We start from the raw sequence: 22522 nt of genomic DNA, 5'->3' as shown, positions 1-22522 counted from the left end.
ATTCCAGCAACAGATCCCTGGAGATTAATGCAAACTAAAAACAACCACTAATATCAAGCGAGGCAAGGAAAAACAGAAGCACAAAAATAACCAGAGAAAAAAAACCAACAGGAAAATATTTTAAAAAAAAGAAAAACAATCTCACAAACAAGCATTAAAAAAACCAATATACTCAACAATCAAGCAAACATAACAAAAAGACAGAGAGAAGAACAAAAAAATTTGGATAGTGAAGAAAGATAAGAGAGGTGTATATGGATTTAGAGCAGGGGGTTGGAAATTAGATATATAAGTAGGGTGAAATTTAGACAGGGGGTAAAAAGAAGAAATAGGGAAAATCTAAAGCAGGAATAGGGTAAGAGAAACAGGACAACAAAAGGGGGAAAGTGAGGAAGAGAGTTTTGGCATAAAGGTAAATTTGGGGTAGAGAAAAATGATGCTAAAGGAACAATGAAAATAGAATTTAGAACACTAATCCCAAAATAAAATAAAGAGAAAATAAAATGACACTAAAACATGGTAAAATGGTAGTAGTAATAATACTAGTTAAAAATAAAAGTGTAGTAATCAAAAAGGTAAAATCAGGTGATGAAAAAAGAAAAAAAATAGTTTCTTAATTAAAAGGTGAAAAAAGAATTAAAAATAAAAATAAAAATGTACAGTAGTGAAGGTGCTTCGGGTCCTCTACTCTTCTTTCTGGGATGCCTTAGTCTTTCCAGGTGTTCAGGAGAGTATTGAATTTCCCTGCGATACACTGTTCCTCTGTGTTGTAAACCACAGTCCTGATTTTAAGGCAGGCCATATTTGTTTCCCAGACTGCCTTTATTTTGTATTTACAGAAGAGTCAGTTCATGGATCAGCTGCTGGGTGGCAGTGTTTCTGGATTGACCTCTGAGGCTATAAGTCCTCTCTATCCAGCAGTTGGGTTTATTTTCCCTATTGCACTTAAAATTGGTTTGGGAGAGTTGACTGTCCTAGAACCTGTTCTTTAGTCATTACTCCCGTTGTTTCCCAGGTTCCACAAAAACAACTTTCCCCTGTAGTCTCTGCGAGTGTCCCCGACTGGGCAATCCCATGTACTGGGTTTAATAATCAAACGCAAAGCTTTAATGGGAAGAGAGAGAACAAGAGCCTGAGAAGTTGCACGAATTCACAACCCCCCACCTTTCAGCTCTGTGTGCAGTCCCTTCCACGCACCCTCTCTTCCCCAGTGCTAAGCAGCCAGCACACTGGCAAAATCCAAGCCTGCTTTTTTGCATCCAGTCCAGCTATGGGCTTATTTTTAGCATTCACTTCTGCCAGCAGCCCTGGGGGAGCCCTTCCACACTTGCGGATCACGCTGGCCTCAACAGCCGCGGACTTTGTGGGGCTCAGATTTCCCCCGCGCGTGCATTCCTCTCTCCAACCTGAATTGAAAACCGCAACTTTAGGGGAAGTCTGACCTTTCCATGGGGAGAAGCAGGGTTCCTCTAAGTTCACGTAGTCGCGCTGCTTGGGGTCCGTTGTTTCCGGGTTAGTAGCCAATCTCTGGATGCCATGGATTCCAGGTCTTTGGCTTTATACAATCCCAATAACAGCCACTCAAGATGGCATGCTCTCTGTGGCTGAGCAGGCACTCCAGGAGAGATTTCAGCCTCAATCTCCAACCGTTCCCTTTCTCCGGGAGTCCTCTGTCTTTCCCGGCTGCAAACTGTCTCCCAGCTTAGTATTTTCTGCTTATTAGGGCTGTATGTTACCCGTTTCAGCTGCTCACCCTTACCTACTCCTGGACAAGGCACAGGTAACTCCGCCATTTCAAGAAATCTTTTTATTACTATTCATGCCAGTCATGACTCATTAACAGCTCTAGTATTTGCAATGGTAGTAACTTTCAGTCTTCACATCATTACTATATATATTACAGGAGTGAGCAAAAGTAGATTACAGTTTTGAGTACACAAAACAGAGTTTAATTTTTATTTATTAATTATTGTATTATTTTCCATACAAATATCTGTAAACCTACTTTAGCCCCTCTTTCAATAAGAATGTACAACTTATTCTGACTGCCTTATTTCTCTTAGCATAATACTCTCTAGGTCCTTCCAGGCATCTCAAAGAGTAAGAACTCAGTCTTTCCTAAACTGCATAGTATTTCATTGTGTAAATGTGCCACAGCTTTTTTATCCACTCATCTACTGATAGGCACTTCGGCTGTTACCAGATCTTAGCGGTTGTAAATCTTTCTGATTGATAATTTGGGATTCTTAGAATATATTCTTACACATGGAATACCTGGGTCAAATGGAAGTTCAATTTTTTAAAATTTTTTGAGGAATTCCATACTGTTTTCCATAGGAGCTGCACCAGTCTGCATTCCCACCAGCAGTGTACAAGTGTTCCCTTTCTCTTTTTTATTAACTCCTCCAATTTCCTATCTTGCCTTTCTCTAATAATTGCAATGCTTGCCATTTTATTCCATCTGTCAGATTTATCAGGCTCCCATACCTTATAAATATTATAATCCGGAAGCCTCTACATGCTTTGAGTACAACCTGAAAAATTATCAAATGGTTAATATTTTCTCAATCCCCAGATGAAACCCCCCAAAATATCAGAAAATAAAAGATATAAATCAGAGCGCAGCTATTTTCTCAGGAAACCATATAAACATTGCATGATTTTTCAAATTCTCCCAGGTCACTTTTTTCCTATATATTGGACTAATTGAATAGAGATAATTTATTCTTACTATAAGCATTACCAAAGATTTTTAATTCCTTATGTAAACCTTCATCAATACACACCTTAAATAATCAAATAGACTTACTGGGTTTATCATATAAAAATGTGTTTTGAATAGAGTAAGGTGGTCTTTTTAAGTACTTAAGTAATTCCCTTGGTTGCTCACATTTTAATCATGGCCAAATGCAGTTATTTATCAGCAACAATCTAAAAAACCAGATTTCACCTTTGTATATTTGAGTTTTACTCCTGCCCAAAGTTAATAAACTAAAATGTTTGATATACAATTTCTTGATTGTCCCAAATACATGAAACAACAAAAATTACAAACTCAACAAATCGATAACTAACATAGTCTTAAGTAAATAAATAGTTTTCAAGTATTTATTGGTCATCAAGACAAAACCCAAACAATAACTAGTACATCTTTTATACCTGGGTAAAGACTTGTAATTAAGATAAAATAAAGAATCAATTATGAAAAGAAAACCAAATAGCAAAATTAAGTTAGCTAAATTAATCCTTAGTATATTCCTCTAATTAAGAGTAGAAAAGAAAAGAATAGAAAATTGGGTAGGACCAAATTTTTCTCCTAATGCATATGATAGTCTCATATATTTATGCCTCCTACTCTTCTAATATATAGATAAATGAATGTTACTGCAGAACCATTAAATTAAGCCAAAGAAATTCAAAACCTCATGGTCAAATTTTCTTCTATGGGATCTATTTGTAAGCAAAGCAGTGGAAAAATGGTAAAATCGAATGAGGGGAAATGAGAAAGTCCATATCAGGAACAAAGTACAGACCTGTATTTACTAAAATGGAAGGGTAATGGCAAGTTACTGGAAGACAATGCCAGACAAAATCTCCTATATTCCACAGCTAAACTCTCAAGATCACTAAATAACTAAATTTGAATTTATGTTTATTCCAGCTAACCCGCTAAATGTCCAGATTAGCATTTTCATCTGCTAGCTAGTAAAATTAATAATTAATTTGATTCCCACACTCTGTTTTATGAACCTCTCTCTTCTTCTAAATTGTATATTTGTCTTTTCTTGATGACAATTTAATACTGTTCTCCCTTTGAGATGAAGTAGCTTTGTACACAGATATTTAATGTCTCTGAGATATTATTTGATACTAGAGACCCCGTGCATGAAATTCATGCACAGACGGGGTGGTACCTCAGACCAGTCGGCACTCTCTAACAATTCAAAACCCCTTAGGGGATGTCTGACTGCTGGACATCCCTCTCGAAATCTGGGACCATTGACTCCTAACAGCTCTCCTACCTGCCTGCCTAGTCATTCCTAAACCCTCTGCCTGCCTGATCACCCCTAACTGCTCACCTATCTGCCTGATTGCCCCTAACCATTCACCTGCCTGCCTGATGCCCCTAAATGCTTGCCAACCTGCCTGATTGCTCCTAAGCACTCACCTGCCTGCCTGATGGCCCATAACTGCTTATCTGCCTGCCTGATTGCCCCTAACCAACTCTGCCTCGGCCCCTGCACTTAGGACTCAGGCTTTCCTCCTCGAGCTGGCTACAGGCAACGGGGACCTGAGCTTCCCTCCCTCTGGCTAGCTGCAGGAAACCTGGACCCGGGCTTCCCTCCCTCTGCCTGTCCACAAGCACCCAGGACCTGGGGCAGTGATGCCTGGGACAGCTGCAGGCACCCAGGCACCGCCCAGGCCCTGTCATTTCCACGAAGGACATCTGGAATGATGTCTGGAAGACATCTGGTCTATCCAATCTAATTAGCATATTATCCTTTTATTAGTATAGATTCAAAAGAGATTTCTAAATGATCAGTGATGTCTGGTTTCTTTTGGGAAGGTTTTATAGTGAAGGCAATTTTTCCCTTGGATCTTCAAGTGTTCAATGACATGATTCAATGTTAAGAAAATAATCTGGAAACAGGAGGATGATATGGGTGAAAGTCCTGGAACTGTTTCAACTGTGAGTAGAGATCACATAGGATGAGGGTAAGAAAGGTTGTTGGACTTTTTCACATATTAAAGAGAAATTGGAAATAAGCTCGGATGGATGTGGTGAAGCCCCAGTGTTGAGGAACCATAGACAGTTGTATGGTGTGTATAACTGAGAAAGTATTTTTGCTAACTAGCTAAATCTAAAACCTCATTAAATGAGAGACAAGGGGGAAGGGATTTATATTTCTTTTGCCACATGACGTCTCAAAACCTTGTTCATAATGGCAGGTGGTAAACATTATAAGTAGGTTCGTCCATATTTAGAAAGGATCATGAAAACCACTAACTTTCTTCTAATAAGCCATATAAGAAGGTGAGCTATGAAGTAGAGAAGTACCCTTTATTTGTGCATGCATGAACATACACACCCGTGCACACAAACACATACACACACACACTCACCACACCAAGATCTTTTCTTGAAAATGTTCATATCTTGATGAGGATCCACTTTCTTTAATATACCCCATTCTGAGAGAGAAACCAAGATGGCGGCATAGGTAAACACCAGAAATTGCTGCTTCGCACAACCACTTCAAAAATACAACTAAAAGAAAAAAAGGGCATCATCCAAAACCACAGGAAGGCTGACTGAGTGGAAATTCTATAACTAGAAGGAAAGAGAAAAGCACCCTGAGATTAAGAGGAGGTGCGGAAATAAAGTGCAGAGGTACGGAGCACGCACGGAAAGGACTAGCAACCGAGGACGCAGTTGTGTTTTTCAATTGAGAGGAAGACACAGCTCCCGACGGCTTGGAACTCCAGTTCCAGGCAAGTCTCTGAGGGCCCAGACACATACGGGGAGAAACTGGACTGTCTCAAGGGCAGCTTTCTCTCAGAGGTGTTTGCAGCGATTACCATGGGACAATGAGACCCAGGGCCTCTTAGGGAAGTGCTGAGGATCAGCCATAGCTGTTTGCTCCACCCTGTTGATTCCCTGAGACCTCACCCCACCCAAGCTGTGCACAGAGGCTTTTGCATATGAATCGCCTGGCCTTTTGCAATCTAAAAGTACCTAAAAAATTGCAGCTGGACCAGACAGACCCAGAATAGCCAAAAGAAGGCCCAAGGCCCCACACCAGCTTGCATTGCTTCACAGCTGGGCCTCATCTGGGCACCTCCAAACACCAAAAAAGAAGAAGAATCTTCATATCTCTCCGTAGCTCCTGTTGGGTAGCCTCAGGCAGAGGCTAAATTAGCACCTCCTTAGAGATCCAAGAGCCAGTGTACCCAGTGGTCAGAGAGGGACCATCAAGATTACAGCTCCTCAGATCTATAAGGGACACACTCAGGAGGGAGACTCAGTGAGCACCAAAACCCCACTGAAGCAAGTCTTGCCCCATAAGGGTGTCTCCAGCACAGAAGTTCTCACACCGTAGACACAGCTGATTCTCACAGCCAATTGGCCTGGAGGTCAATTCCTCCCAGTGAAACCTACAACAATCAAGGCTTACCTACAACAAGGCTGTGCACAACGCCTACAAAGGGCTGCACCAAGAGTGTCCACCTCAGGTAATTGGGGAAGCTGAGCCACTGGGCCCTATAGGAAACCTAGCACACAAAGCCATTCTGTCAACACAGGGAAACAGCAAAAATGTGGAGACAGAGAAACATGTCACAAATGACAGAAATTGAGGAAAGCAAACTCCTGGATATAGAGTTCAAAACCACACTTTTAAGGTTTTATAAGAATTTTCTAGAAATTTCTAGATAAATTTAGTGAGACCCTCAATAAATCTAGTGAGACCCTTGAGGATATGAAAAAGGATCAACTAGAAATTAAGCATACGCTGACTGAAATAAAGAATATTGTACAGAGATCCAACATCAGACTAGAGGATCACAAGACTCAAGTCAAAGATTTGAAATGTGAAGAAGCAAAAAACACCCAACCGGAAAAGCAAAATGAAAAAATAATCCAAAAAAAATTAAGATAGTGTAAGGAACTGCTGGGAAAACTTCAAGCGTACCAACATCCGAACTATGAGGGTGCCAGAAGAAGAGAGAGAGCAAGATATTGAAAACCTATTTCAAGAAATAATGACAGAAAACTTCCCCTACCTGGTGAAAGAAATAGACTTACAAGTCCACATAGTGCAGAGAACCCCAAACAAAAGGAATCCAAAGAGGACCACACCAAGACACATCATAATTAAAATGCCAAGAGTAAAAGACAAAGAGAGAATCTTAAAAGCAGCAAGAGAAAAAATGTCAGTTACCTAAAAGGGAGTTCCCATAGGACTGTCAGCTGATTTCTCAATAGAAACTGTGCAGACCAGAAGGGAGTGGCAAGAAATATTCAAAGTATGAATAACAAGACCCTGGAGGATATGAAAAAAGACCAACTAGAAATTAAGCATACACTGACTGAAATAAAGAATAATATACAGAGATCCAACAGCAGACAAGAGGATCCCAAGAATCAACTTAAAGATTTGAAATGCAAAGAAACAAAAAATACCCAACCAGAAAAGCAAAAAGCAAAAAGAATCTGAAAATATGAAGATAGTGTAAGGAGCCTCTGGGACAACTTCAAGCATACCAACATCCGAATGATAGGGGTGCCAGAAGAAGAGAGAGGGCAAGACATTGAAAATCTATTTGAAGAAATAATGACAGAAAGCTTCCCCTATCTGGTGAAAGAAATAGACTTACAAGTCCAGGAAGCACAGACAACCCCAAACAAAAGGAATCCAAAGGGCACCACACCAAGACACATCATAATTAAAATGCCAAGAGCAAAAGACAAACAGAGAATCGTAAAAGCATCAAGAGAAAAAAAGTCAGTTACCTACAAGGGAGTACCCATACGACTGTCAGCTGATTTCTCAACAGAAACTATGCTGGCCAGGAGAGAGTGGCAAGAAATATTCAAAGTGATGAATAGCAAGAACCTACAACCAAGATTACTTCATCCAGCAAAGCTATCATTCAGAATTGAAGGTCAGATAAAGAGCTTCATAGATAAGAAAAAGCTAAAGGAGTTCATCACCACCAAACCAGCATTATATGAAATGCTGAAAGGTATTCTTTAAGAAGAGGAAGAAGAAAAAGGTAAAGATAAAAATTATGAACAGCAAATACATATCTATCAACAAGTGAATCTAAAAATCAAGTGAATAAAAAATCTGATGAACAGAATGTACTGGTGAATATAAAAGAACCAGGGGCATGGAAAGGGAGTGGATTGACAATTCTTGGGGCAAAAGGGGTGTGGGAGTGCAGGAAAAGACTGGACAAAAATCATACACCTGTGGATGAGGACAGTGGGAGGGGTAAGTGTAGAGGATGGGGTGGGAACTGGGTGGAGGAGAGCTATGGGGGGTAAAAAAAGGAACAACTGTAATAATCTGAACAATGAAGATTTAATTAAAATAAATAAATAAATAAATAAATAAATGGAAGAACTAAGGAAAAATAGTAAAACAATAAGAAAAGTTCTTTCAGAGAGTGAAAGTAAATCTAAATTTAGACATATAGTTGGAACTGCGATAGAAAGTGCAGAGGGGGGAACTTGTGGATATTCAAAAGCAAATGCCTCTTTCAGTTATCAGGATTTGAACCTAATTAATAGCACTGATATTTTGAAGTAAAATAAAGATTGACTTGGGGAAGTAGTTATTTATAAAATGTAATTTTTCTCATGATTTTAAGATCATCTTTGTTTTATTTAAATAGAGGAAACTAACCATCATATAGTACTCTGGCAATTAATAAAACTTATTTGTTCTAAATTCAATAATATTAACAGAAGATATTAATAGCACTGATATTTACCACAAATCAGTACAATTACCACACAGTGACTTAGTACTGTACTTATATAATGGAAATTTCATCAGGAAAATTAGAAGGAAACAGAAGCTTTAGTATATAACTATCATCAAGTGTGTGACCACTAAGCAAAATGTGAAATGAAAATTCAATAATTTCCACACTATTTGTCTTATGAATATGCTTACCTCAAATCATAGCTGCCTAATCAATATATTAATCTAAACTTTTTCATTGGTTTATTATACTAATAATATTATTTAAAAACTTTTAAATTCTTATTTTCCTTTTTTATTGTCTAAAGTTTTACATATGTCTCCTTTTTACTCAATTGACTCCCCTCCCCCCTGCCATTCCCACCCGGGGTAAGCCCCCATCACCCCTGTGTCTGTGTCCATTGGTTATGCTGATATACATGCATACAAGTCCTTGGGTTGTTCTCTAATCCCCCCCTCCCCTACCATTTGTCTCTGGATCTATTCTTGTTCAGTCATGCCCTATTAACAGCTCCAGTCTTCACAAAGACAGTAGCTTTAAGTCTGCACATTGTTACTATAGACAGCAGGGGTGGGCAAAAGTAGGTTTACAATTGTTAGTAATGGAGTTTATTTTTACTATTATTATTGTACTAGAGGCCTGGTGAACAAAAATTTGTGCACTGGCCGGGGGGGGGGGGGGGGGTGTCCCTCAGCCCTACTTGTGCCCTTTCAGTCTGGGACCCCTCGGGAGATAACTACCTGCTGGCTTAGGCCTGCTCCCAGGTGGCAGAGGGCAGGCCCAATCCCTAGGTGCAGCCCCTGGTCCGGCTCAGAGCAGGGCCGATTGAGGAGTTGGGGCACCGCCCCCTGTCATGCACAGAGCAGGGCAGATCGGGAGGTTGGGATGCCACCCCCAGTCACGTTCAGGGTAGGGCCGATTGGGGGGTTGGGGCACCGCCCCCTGTCACACTCAAGGCAGGGTCGATGGGGAGGTTGCAGTGCCACCCCCTGTCATGCACAAAGCAGGACCAGTCAGGGGGTTGGGGAGCTCCCCCTTGTCATGCACAGAGTAGGGCTGATAGGGGAGTTGGGGCACTGCCCCCTGTCACACACAGAGAAGGGCGGATCAGGAGGTTGGGGTGCCACCCACTGTCACCCACAGAGCAGGGCTGATCAGGGGGTTGGAGCACTCCCCCCTGTCACACTCAGGGCAGGGCCGATGGGGAGGTTGTGGCTCCACCCCGTCACACACAGAGCAGGGCCCATGGGGGGGTTGGGGCGCCACACCCTGTCACACAGAGCAGGGCCGATCAGGGGGTTGGGGAGCTCCCCCGTATCAGGCATACAGCAGGGGTGATCAGGGGGTTGGGGCGCCTTCCCCTGTCATGAACAGAGCAGGGCAGATAGGGAGGTTGTGGCCCCGCCCCCTGTCACACACAGAGCCGCAGGGTGATCAGGAGGTTTGGGCGCTGCCCCCTGTCATGCTGCTCCAGGGGCCAGGAGGCCTCACGGCTCCACTGATCCCAGTGCTGGGAGGCCTCCCAGCTCTACTGATCCCGGTGCTGGGAGGCATATTACCCTTTTACTATATAGGATAGAAGCCTGGTGCACAGGCTGGTTTGCCCTGAAGGGTGTCCCGGATCAGGGTCGGGGTCCCACTTGGGTGCCTGGCCAGCCTGGATGAGGGGATAATGGCTGTTTGCAGCTGGTCACACCCCCTTCAGCGTGGGGGTCCCCACTGGGGTGCCTGGCCAGTCTGGGTGAGGGGCTGAGGGCCGTTTTCAGGCTGGCAGGTGACTGAAGCTCCCAACCTCTCCTTTTTTCTTTTTTTCTTTTATTCTGGGATTTATTTACCTTCTATGGCTGTCACTGGAGCTGAGAGCCGGCTTTAGCTCTGAGGCCAGCTCCAGCTTGAGACCTCAGCTGCTGAAAGCAGGTATCTGGGTTTTTTTTTAGCTTCTATCATTGCAACATTTTTTCTAAGAGAGCAGCTTAGAGGACGGCAAGGCAGGCAGGGAACCTTGGCTTCCTCCATCACTGGAGCAAGCAAGCTTCCTGTTCGCTTCAGCTTCCTGGCTGCTGGCTGCCATCTTGGTTGGCAGTTAATTTGCATTTCGCCCTGATTAGCCAATGGGCAGTGTGTCGGAGGTACGGTTAATTACCATGTTTATCTATTATTAGGTAGGATTAGTTTCCATTCCAATGACTATAAACCTACTTTTGCCCCATCTCTATATATAATATTATAATTACAATTTCATACATGTACATATATGAAACAGCACTGTCAGGCTCAGAGATACTCTCTCAGATGCCAAGCATGCTACCCTAAGGATTTAGAGTGTCAGAACTTTGAGTCCTTCACCAACTCCTGTAGGTTTTAGTGCCAGGTTGGCTAACCTTCTCAGCTTAAAGTCTTAGATCCAGTGGTCTTATTCCAATGGCTAAGGTTCCAACAATCCCATCTCTTCCCTTTAATCCCCAGTCCTAGGAGCAATAGCTATATCTTCTTGCTAATAACTCATGGTTCTCTCAGTGGTGTGGTTTCATTTATGGCAGAACTCAATTGGTACAGCCTTAGCCTAGTATAATGGAAAACACAGAAAGGAATCTGACACCAGAAGCTTTTAATTTTAATTTTAATTTATTTTTTACATCTCTGCCCTGTAACATCTTCTGAACATAATTTACTCTTGGACAGAATTACTTCAAAATCTGGAAATACAGAAATACACTTGCCACTCAACTCCTTTGTACTTTTCTTAATAAAATTTTGTTGTTTCAAAAAAATACAATTCTCTGTAGGACATATAAATCTTCACAAGCATGTTTTCTCTGGTAGGAAAAGAAAATAAAAACTAGAAAATCCAAATTGATTTCAAAATATATTTCAAAAAAATCCAAATTATATTTCAAAAATCCACTATATTTTTAAGGCATCAAAGAGCTGAGTGTGCAATGTGTAAATGAACTAAAAATATGAAAAAGGGCCCAGACCAGCAGAGGCAGCAGCTGGAGCAGCCAGCCGCAGCCTGTGCCCTCTCCTGTCTGCCCATGTCTATTGTTCTGACCCCTAGCATCCCGCCCTTCCCCTTCCCTCCTTTCCCTTTTCCCCTCAGTCGCCTGGCACCTGCAGTTTTGAGCTTTCAATCTCCCACCTACAGTGACCACAGACTTGACCACTCAAAGTCCAGCTCCCCAGAATACTGCTCAACATAGACACCAGTGTGATTGAAAGTGGATTCAACATCACTCTCACCATCCATCTACTTATGCATGGAAAGGAAGTTGGCAGTATCATTGGAAAGAAAGGAGAATCAGTTAAGAAGATGTGCAAGGAGAGTGGTGCACTCATCAACATCTCAGAAGGGAATTGTCCTGAGAGAATTATCACTTTGGCCAGCCATCTTCAAAACCTTTGCTATAATCATTGACAAACTGGAAGAGGACATCAGCAGCTCTATGACTAATAGCACAGCTGCCAGTAGACCCCCACCACCCTGAAGCTGGTGGTCCCTGCTAGTCAGTGTGGCTCTCTCATTGGAAAAGGAGGTTGCAAGATCAAGAAAATACCCGAGAGTACAGGGGCTCAAGTCCAGGTAGCAGGGGATATGCTCTCCAACTCAACTGAGCAGGCCATCACTACTGCTAGCAATCTGCAATCCATCATTGAGTGTGTGAAACAGATCTGCATGATCATATTGGAGTCCCCTCCCACGCTCCAAAGGACATGACCATCCCATACTGGCCTAAGCCAACCAGTTCTCCAGTCATCTTTGCAGGCGGTCAAGCCAAGCTATAAACCCATAAATAGCCCTATCCCCTTGTGGACAGGGCAAAAGCTCAGCTTGGCCTTGCTCCTGACACCAGCAAGATTATTGTAGGGACCAGAGAGGAATCAACCTGTCTGTTCCCCTGGAAGTTAGGCCATAGAATTCATTCTGACTGTAGATCTTGAAACAACCCTGTAACTTACCTCCAAACCATCCTAGTCATGGTCTAGTAGCCCTGCCTTTCCAGAGATCTTCTAGGAATCATGCTTGTCCATGTTCTCAGAGGATGGGCTGCAGACCTCAGCTTAACTGTGAATCTGGAAGAAACCCTATAACCTGGATCTTGCTCCCCAGGGAACAACTGAGAGGCATGTCTGTCTATGCACCTGGAAAAAGAAAGAATCCTTGAACTTTTCATATACAAGCTATTTAATATTAGCCAGTTAGTAGAACAAAAAAGAAAAAAAATGAAAGCATATAGGACCTTTGTAATAAAAGGTACATATTATGGGAGACTCAAAAGAAGAGAGAGAGAAAGGAGTAGAAAGTTTATTTAGAGGAATAATGGCTGAAGCTTCCCAAACCTAGGGAGGGATATTAACATTCAGTTTCAAAGAGCTTGGAACAGCTAAAAACAAGATCATTCCAAAGATTACCCTGAGACTCATTATAATCAAATTGTCAAAAATCAGAAACAAGGGGAGAATTTTGAAAGAAGCAAAAAATAAGGGATTCATCACATACAAGGGAAATCCCATGGTCATTTGCAGATTTCTCGGCAGAAATCTTGCAGGCCAGGAGGGAGTGGGATGATATGTTAAAAGTGCTGAATGAAAAAACTGCCAAAGAAGAATAATCTACCTGGGAAAAATTGCTCAGAAATGGAGGATCGATAACAATAATCCAAAACAAACAAACAAACAAAAAAGACAGTTTATCACTACAAGAACTGCCTTACAAATAATGGTAAAGTTGAAACAAAAGGATGCTAAGTAAAACAGAAAACATATGAAAGTATAGTATTCACCAGCAATGGTAAATATGTGGTGAAATTCAGAATAGGTTAATATTGTAATGGTGAACTATGAATCAGTTTTAACTATTATAAAAGTTAAAAATCCAAAGTATAAAAATAATTATAGCTACAATATTTATTTTATTTTTTTCTACCTGGAGAATATTTTGGCTATTCTCAAAGAGAAAAAAAAAAAACAGCTAATTTTATGGGCAAAATACTACAGGGTGCATGCAAAATAATTGTGTCAAATAGAAACATCAAGGTTTACCTCATTCTCCAGATATCTAAGAGAATTTTTACAAAGAGCTGATGACATTTTAAATTCAAACCTATCCAAGTTTCAAAACAGCTAAATCAGCCTTGATCTAAAGTTCTATTATTATCTGTAATGAAAAAAATACAAGCAACACTTGAAAAATTGCTATAAATGCTTGCTACATGAAATTGTTACAAAAGACTCAAGTTCTTGGTTTTATTTCTGCCATGACATATCCCACTTTGGTACGTTCTTACCTTGTCACATACTCTCAGAAAATTAGAGTATTGTTCATAGTTATATACTCAGGGGATAAGGTTTCATTTCTAAATGAGAAATACAGTCCTAGCCAGTTTGGCTCAGTGTATAGAGCGTCAGCCTGCACATCAAAGGGTGCCAGGTTTGTTTCTGGTCAAGGGCACCTAACTGGATTGCAGGCCCCTCCCAGGCCTGGCCCTGTGTCAGAGCACTGGCAGAGCCCTGCACAAGCACTGGTGCTCTGAGCTGTTCTGGGTGCCTGTGAGTCTATGTATTCTTCAAAATTCTCCTATCCAACTACACCAAGGCGAGTTCCTGCTTGAACCCTGTCCACTGTACTAACTGTTGGGAACTTAGTCCAAGTTCCTCCTTTATCCTCTGCTCACTAGTAACAGATGTGGGGTCTGAGCCCCTCTGCCTGGGGCTGGACCTCCTAGGACGCCGGGTCTTACACAGAGAAGCAATGAGAGGTTGTGGGTACAGAAGAATGAGTCTTTATTGCTGAAGCCAGTGACCTTATAGCCATCAGACAAGAACAATTCTCACAGCAAAGTCCATACAGGCAGGCAGCCAGACACCGGCTGGTGAACATATATCTTTCCCATAAAGCAGCATCAGTCTCTGTACCCACAGCTATTAACTGAGCAGCCTCATGCTGCCTCCTAGACTCACCGCCTCACATCGTCGTGCTATCTGAGCTCTCTGGCTCCACAGCTTCTCCTGTCTCTCCTGCCCAGCTGCTCTCTCTAGCAGACTTTCACAAAATCCATCCTAGCTGCAATCAATCCATATTCCAGCAGACTTCTCACTCCATCCTCTGCTGACTAGACTGGTCAGTAGCCTACTTTTATACCATTTAGACAAAGAAGGCTTCTTGGCAATAGTCACATCAGCCATATTGCCTACTGAAGGGCACAGTATACCATGTGTCCTTGCACCCGCTTATGGTATCGTGGCCTGATTAGGATTCCCAGGCTCAGAGTCCTTGAACATTCCATTTAGACTCATGCCCAGAGTGGCCTTTGACCATTCTGGTGTATTGATCACACGGCCTCTGTGCTCCCACCGGCCTTGACCATCCGGGGGCCTGTCATCATTCTGACACCCTGGTCGGGGCTCGTGCAGGAGGCAATCAATCCATGTATTTCTCTCACATCGATGTTTCTCTCTGTTTTTCCATCTCTCTCATGTATTCTCCCTAAAAATATCAGCAGATAAGGATAAAAAATAAAAAAGGGACAAAGATGAATAGTACTCTATATTATATGTAACTATGACAGTGAATGAATATATTGAAGGAGACACCAGAAAAAATGTCAAGTGCAGAAGAACTTGGCCTAAAATTACTATTTCAGATGTTCTTATTAATGAATAATGTTTTAAACTCCAGGACATCCTATGTAGTAAAAGCCTAATATGCTAAGTGTCCAACCATTCATTCGACCATTCAACTGTTCCACCAGTGACTATGATGCACACTGACCACCAGGGGGAAGACACTCTGACCAGTAGGTTAGCTTGCTGCTGGGGTCAGGGAGATTGGGACTGGGCGAGACAGACCAGACACACCCTGGAGCTCTCCCATGGTCCATCCCCTGCCGGCCAAACTCCCGTGGCCCCTCCCCCATGAGCTGGCCCCCATTGGCTACGATCTGGACTGGGCAAGATGGCCCCCATTAACCTCAATCACTGGCCAGGCCAAGAGACCCCACCAATGCACGAATTCATGCACTGGGCCTCTAGTAGACTAATAAAGTCGCTGTCCTCATAAGATTGTGCTTCTGATTATAAAACTGAACATCCAATCCTACTAGAGATTTGATGAGAGATACACACTAAAATATTTCCATAACTGGATGATTTTGAGAAGTAAACAGTTTCCTCCAAAAACTCTACAAATCAAAAAAAGATGATGCCTGATATAGATTACTTGCTCTCAAGATCTTTGAGTAAAGATACATGATCTTGAAAATAAATATTCACTTGAGTTGGATTTAATGTATATTTTCTTCTCTACCTTATTTTCTTTTATTTCATTCCCATAATTTTTGGATCACTTTCCATTTTTTCTTATTTTTTAATTTATTTATTTTTATTGTTGAGAGTATTACAGGTGTCCCCCACTTTTCCCCAGGGGCCCCCTCCACTCTGTTCCTGCCCCACCCCAGAATTTCACCACACTATTGTCTGTGTCCATGGGCTATGCATATATGCATATAAGTTCCCCAGTTCATCACTACCCACTTCATACCCCAGCCTTCACTCTGAAATTTGTCAGTCTGTGTGTCTGCATCTATTTTGTTCATCAGTTTATTTTGTTCATTAGATTCCACATATTTGTGAGATCATGTGATACTTGTCTTTCTCTGACTGACAAATTTCCCTTAGCTTATTACTCTCCAGGTCCATCCACACTGTTTCAAATGGTAAAAGTTCTTCCTTTTTTCAGCTGCATAGGATTCCATTGTGTGATATAACACAGGTTTTTTTATCCACTCGCCTGCTGATGGGCACTTGGGCTGTTTCCAAATCTTAACTGTGAACATCTGGTGCATATATCCCTTCTGATTGGTGTTTCTAATTCTTTAGGATATATTCCTAGAAGTGGGATCACTGGGTCAAATGTGAGTTCCATTTTTTTTTTTTTTTTGAGGAAACTTTATACTGTGTTTCACAGTGGCTGTACCAGTATCCATTCTGACCAGCAGTGTACTAGGTAGGGTTCCCTGGTCTCCACATCCATGCCAAAATTGTCCTCTGTTGATTTGTTGATGATAGTCATTCTGACAGGTTTGAAATGATACCTCATTGTTGTTTTAAGTGGAATCTCTTGAATTATTAGTGACTTTAAGCATTTTTTTATATGTCTCTTGGCCATCTGTAAGTCCACTTTGGATAAGTGTCCATTTAGGTCATGACTTCCATATATATTTTGGAAATTAACCCCTTATCAGATGTATCATTGGCAATTATGTTCTGCCATGCAGTGGATTCCCTTTTCACTTTGATGATGGTTTCTTTGGCTGGGCAGAAGCATTTTATTTTGATGCAGTCCTATTTGTTTATTTTCTCCTTAATTTCCTTTGTTTTAGGAGATGTAGCCAAAAACATCTTGCTAGCAGAGATGACTGAGATTTTGCTACCTATGGTTTCTTCTAAGGTTTTTATGGTTTCATGACTTACATTTAAGTCCTTTAGCCATTTTGAGTTTATTCTTTTGTTTGGTGTAAATGGGTGGTCTAGTTCCATTTTTTTATATGTACCTGTCCAATTTTCCCAACACCATTTATTGAAGAGACTGTCTTGACTCCATTGTATGCTCTTGCCTCCTTTGTCAAATATTAATTGAGCATAATGGCTTGGGTTGATTTCTGGGTTCTCTGTTCTGTTCTCTTGATCTATATGCCTGTTCTTGGGTCAATACCAGGTTGTTTTAAGTATAGTGGCTTTGTAGTATAACTTGATATCTGGTATTGTGATTCTTCCAACTTTTTTCTTCTTTCTCAAGATTGCTGAGCCTATTCGAGGTCTTTTTTGTTTCCATATAAATTTTTGAAGAGTTTATTCTAGGTCTGTGTGTTGGTATTATAAAACAGAATGCATTGGATATATAGATTGCTTTGAGTAGTATGGACATTTTAATGTTTACACTACCAACCCATGAACATGGTATATTCTTTCACTTGTTTATATCTTCCTCTATCTCTATTTTCAACATCCTGTAGTTTTCAGAATACAGGTCTTTTACGTCCTTGCTTAAATTTATTCCAAAGTATCTTAAATTTTTGTTGCAATGGTAAATGGCATTGTTTTTTTTAGTTTCTCTTTCTGAGAGTTCATTATCGGTGTGTTGTTCCCAGATTTCAAGATTCCCAAGAACCCACAGGGAGCCAGCGAGTCCGATGCAAAAGCAAAGAGTCATTTATTTCAAACCTAGGTTTGGCTGCCCTGCCCCACCCCCCCTTACTGGCACAGCAGCACGTGGCAGAGAGAGCGAAAACTCTGTGTGGAGAGAGGTTTTATAGGGGGTTGGGGTAAGGGGAGGAGAAAGGACTGTGGGCCCTGCCGATTGGCCAGGCACAAGTCGGTGTCTCATTACACAGGATGTGGTCATAGTGATGGCATGCACTTCCTGACTATCATTGGCCAGTCCAGAGAAATCCTGGGGGTGGCCAGCAGCGGCTTGGCTTCCGGGAAGAAGCCTTGCTGAGCACATGGCCAAGGTAAGATGGAGGGCATAGCCCTTACCCTGGGGCAAGGTGGAGGGCGTAGTCCTCACCCTTTCAGGTGCATAAACATTCCATGAATTTCTGAGTGTTAATTTTGTATATTGCGATGTTGCTGAATTCATTTATTAAATCTAGTAGTTTTTGATGGAGTCTTTTGCCAGGGTCCAGCCCCAGTGGTCCAGGGGTTCCCAAAGGTGTGGACAGAGTCGGTGAAGAATGAGGGACATGGAGACAGCATTCAGATGATCAGCATAGTCAGGTTCTCTCTGTATTCTCCTGTTACATCTGTATTTATACCATTTGATCCTATAAGCATGCCTCTATAGTCACATCACGATATGTTTTGGGTCCTCCCTTGACCTTCTACAGTTCCTTGTTTCATGTCCATAGTTTCTTATCTGACCTTGGCCAAAAATCCCATCTTCATCTAGTTCTGTTGACTTTAATCCTATCCATTCTATTCCAAAGGTTAGGGCTAGTTTGTTATCTCCATTTCAAGGTCACTATACTGTTCTGTTAAGCTACAAGGAAGTAACTGAAGGAGATTATCCTAAGTAATGATTATGTAGCTTAAGCGTGATTGTTCATAGTTAAGATAATTAACTACCCACCTGGCACTTAGTTAAGGGGTTTTACTGATTTATTCCCTTCCTTAGTCCTGTTAATCCCTAACTCCAGGAAAAAAATCCCCACCTGGGGAAACAACATTTCTCTGGGAGGTGGCCCTTGCTAGAACACATAGCACTAAGAAGGGGAGCAAACATATTAAGAACAGTATGCCAGGTCCCTTAAAATATATGCTGTGCAGATGTTTCTTCCTTGCAGCGACTATGTCAAGCAACAAGGATGGACCGGCCTCCAGCAGTCTTTAGGGATTTCTATGTAAAATATCATGTCATCTGTGGAAAATGACAGTTTTACTTCCTCCTTTCCAATTTGGATACTTTTTATTTCTTCTTCTTGTCTGATCACTATAGCTAAGTCATACAGTACTATGTGGAACAAGAGTGGTAAAAGTGGACATCTCTGTCTTGTTCCTGTTCTTAGGAGAAATGGTTTTAGTTTCTGGCCATTGAGTATGATGTTGCCTGTAGGTTTGTAATGTACATGGCTTTTATAATATTGAGGTATGATCCCTCTATTCCTACTTTGTTAAGAGTTTTTATCGAAAATGACTGTTGGGTTTTGTTGAATGCTATTTCTGGATCTACTGATATGATCATTTAATTTTTGTCTTGCAATCAGTTTATGTGTTGTATCACAATTATTGATTTGCAAATATTGTGCCAGCCTTACGTTCTCAGAATACAACCCACAAGGCCAGTGGTTCTTAACCTTCCTAATGCCATGACCCTTTATTACAATTCCTCATGTTGTGGTGACCCCCAATTTCATTGTTAAAAATTGAACAAAATTAAAGCATAGCGATTAATCACAAAAACAATATGTAATTATATATGTGTTTTCCATGGTCTTGGGCAACCCCTGTGAAAGGGTCGTTCGACCGCCAATGCGGTCAGGACCCACAGGTTGAGAACCGCTGCACTAGGTCATGATGTATGGTCTTTTTAATGTACTGCTGGATCTGATTTGCTAACATTTTGTTAAAAATTTTAGCATCTATGTTCATCAGGATGTTGGCCTGTAATTCTCTTTCTTTGGAGTGTCTTTATCTGTTTTTGGAATTAGAGTAATGCTAGCCTCATAGAAAGAGCTTGGAAGTGTTCCTTCCTCTTGATTTTTTGGAATAGTTTGAGAAGGATAGATGTTATTTCTTCTTTGAATATTTGGTAAAATCTGAGTACCTCAGAACATGTTCTAATTTGGGAATAATCTCATTGTAGACAAAAGGCATAATTAAGATTAGGTAATACTGGAATTTGGGGAGGGTGGCTAATTCAATATTTAAAGTGGCAAATTTAGGCAAGGGAAAAGAATCGTGTCCAAACTGAACCATGCTGCACAGGGCCAGGAACAACTGGGAGTCAAAAGAGAAGCCCAGAATAAATCCTTCCTTAGTATCTTCAGAGATTATGACATTTTGGACACTGATTTTGGAATTCTATCCTCTAGAAGATTCAGGCAATCCATCTCTATGAAGTCACTCATCTTGTGGTGCTTTATTATAGTAGCCCTGGGAAAACACAAGGGAGAATTTAACACAGCCGCAGTTTTCAGTAGAGTCTTTAAAAATTAGTTGTGATTAAAGCCAGAGAAAAAGTGAAAAATTCCATGACAGAATAAATGAACATTTGTAATGGACTTACTAAACTGGAGGGAAAATAGAAAGACACTGACAGGTATCCAGCGGGCAGACATTACCAACCACCCTGTCCCACAGGTAGGATACTGAATATGGGTCTGCCCATGTTGGCGATTTTAAACTGCCAGCTAGTCAATTTACCTATTAAATGTATTCCCACTCTACTTTTTACTCACCTCTCTCCTAAATATGCTTTTCATACTGACAGTGGTATTCTTCACAAATGAGACATATTTATTGCAGATATGAAATGTCTCTGTTAATTCATTGACATTAAAGATAAAGTTAATGATGATTAATGATGTCTGGAATCCTTGTAAAATATTCAAAATTGGGTTAAACCTTTTTCGGGAACTTGATATACTTGAACAACAGAGTAGTTCATTGTTCTGGGTTGCTTCCATATCTTGGCTATTGTAAATAACGCTGCAATGGACATTGGAGTGCATATATTTTTTTAAATTAGTGTTTTGGGTTTCTTCAGAAATATACCCCGAAATGAAATCATAGGGGCATAAGTCAGTTCCATTTTCAGTTTTGTTGAGGAGTATCCATACTGTTTTCCATAGTGGCTGTACCAGTCTGTATTCCTACCAACAGAGCATGAGGGCTCCTTTTTCTCCACATCGTTGCCAACAGTGGGTTGTCTTTTCATTTTGTTGATGGTTTCCTTTGTGGTGCAAAAGCTGTTTAGTTTGATATACTCCCATTTGTTTATTTTTTTCTTTTGCTTCCCTTGCCTGAGGAGGGAAAAAATAGTGCTAACAAGTGTTTAAGATCTTAACTACCTAGGAGCTCTTCTAGGAGTTCATGGTTTCAAGTCTTATAATAGTTTTTAATCCATGTTGAATTTATTCTGACATGTGGTGTAAGATGGTGGTCTAGTTTTTGGTTGTGTTTTTTTTTTTTTTTTTTTTGCATGTATATGTCCAATTAAAAATGTTTAATGAATTTAAAAAAAAAAGAATAGTTCATTGTTGAGGAAATAATCTGAGACAAAGGCAACAGTGTAATCAACATTAGTGAAGCTAAAATGTTTATACTGTAGGAAGCATATAGAATGGGACAAGTCACATTTATTCCTATTGAAAAATAGTTAAAATGAAAGTTTAATGGAGATGGTGGAGTCACAATGAGGAGGAACTTTAAGCAGTTGCCATGGTCTGTAGAACTGGGAAAGTCTTGCTGCTAGGTAACTACATCCAGAATATATCAATCCAGAGACAAAAAGGAGGTGATCTCAAATGAAAATACAAACTATCAATGGGTATGGCTATAGCTAGAAAGCACCATGGAACCATTAAAATTTCTGCTGGTAAGTAACTCAAGAATTTCATGTAAAGGAAAGAAGCAGATAGATTTGTGTATGCATGAATATAAACACACACACACACACACACACACACACACAAGAATCTTTACCAAGTATTCACCTCTTTAGGGGTTTCTATGACACTTATGATTTCCTATTCAAGTACCTTTTACTTGGTTAAAAGGTACAAAATGGTGCTTTAATTGAGAGTTACTCATATTTTCTAAAACTGTGACTTAACACATTGTGCACCAGTATTTATTGCTAGCTTTACCCAGTGGCCAGATAAGTTTCTATTGAACAAATACAGAAAATGTGTTACAAAGTATCATACTTTAAAAAGATATTAGCTTGTAAGAACATGTAATCAATAACTTCAAAATGCAATGGGTATTTAATTTTAAGGCATGTCTTTAACATTTAGGTAAAACACTGTAATATGAAAAGATGAGAATGCTCGTGATCTGCCTGCAATGTGTTAAGCTATCAATAAGAGTGAGAAGGGAGGTGTTAATTAAGGTACAGAGATTGGTCAATTTGACAAAACTGTGGGGATATAAAAAAGAATTTTTCAATGTCTTTTTCATATTGTATTATGTACCATAATGTCCAGTCAACAATAGGCAATGTTGGTACTTGAATGGTAGCATAGGTTATATGGTTATTACTTATATGTGTTTATATCTTACTAGAGGCCCAGTGCATGAAATTCATGCATGGGGGAGGGGTTGTCGCTCAGCCCTTACTGCACCCTCTCCAATCCAGGATCCCTGGGGGGATGTCTGATTGCCAGTTTAGACCTGATCCTTGCAGAATCAGGCCTAAACCGGCAATCAAACATCCCTCTCACAATCCAGGACCACTGACCCCTAACCGCTCACCTGCCTGCCTGCCTGATCACCTCTAACCCCTCTGCCTGCCTACCTGATTGCCCCCAAT

The 22522-nt window shown here is 40.8% G+C and overlaps 1 pseudogene across 1 annotated transcript; it reads left to right on the top strand.

The window, feature by feature from the left end:
* Positions 1–4943: 4943 nt before the first annotated feature.
* LOC308520221 (poly(rC)-binding protein 2-like) lies at positions 4944–12276 on the top strand (annotated as a pseudogene). The gene is made up of 2 exons: positions 4944–4953; positions 11694–12276. The product of its transcript is annotated as a poly(rC)-binding protein 2-like (transcript).
* Positions 12277–22522: the final 10246 nt, after the last annotated feature.

Source organism: Myotis nattereri (assembly GCF_964212035.1).
Source record: "Myotis nattereri genome assembly, chromosome: 5".
NCBI lineage: Eukaryota > Metazoa > Chordata > Mammalia > Chiroptera > Vespertilionidae > Myotis > Myotis nattereri.
The sequence above is the reverse complement of the archived record's forward strand: the minus strand, read 5'-3'. Positions and strand labels throughout refer to the sequence as shown.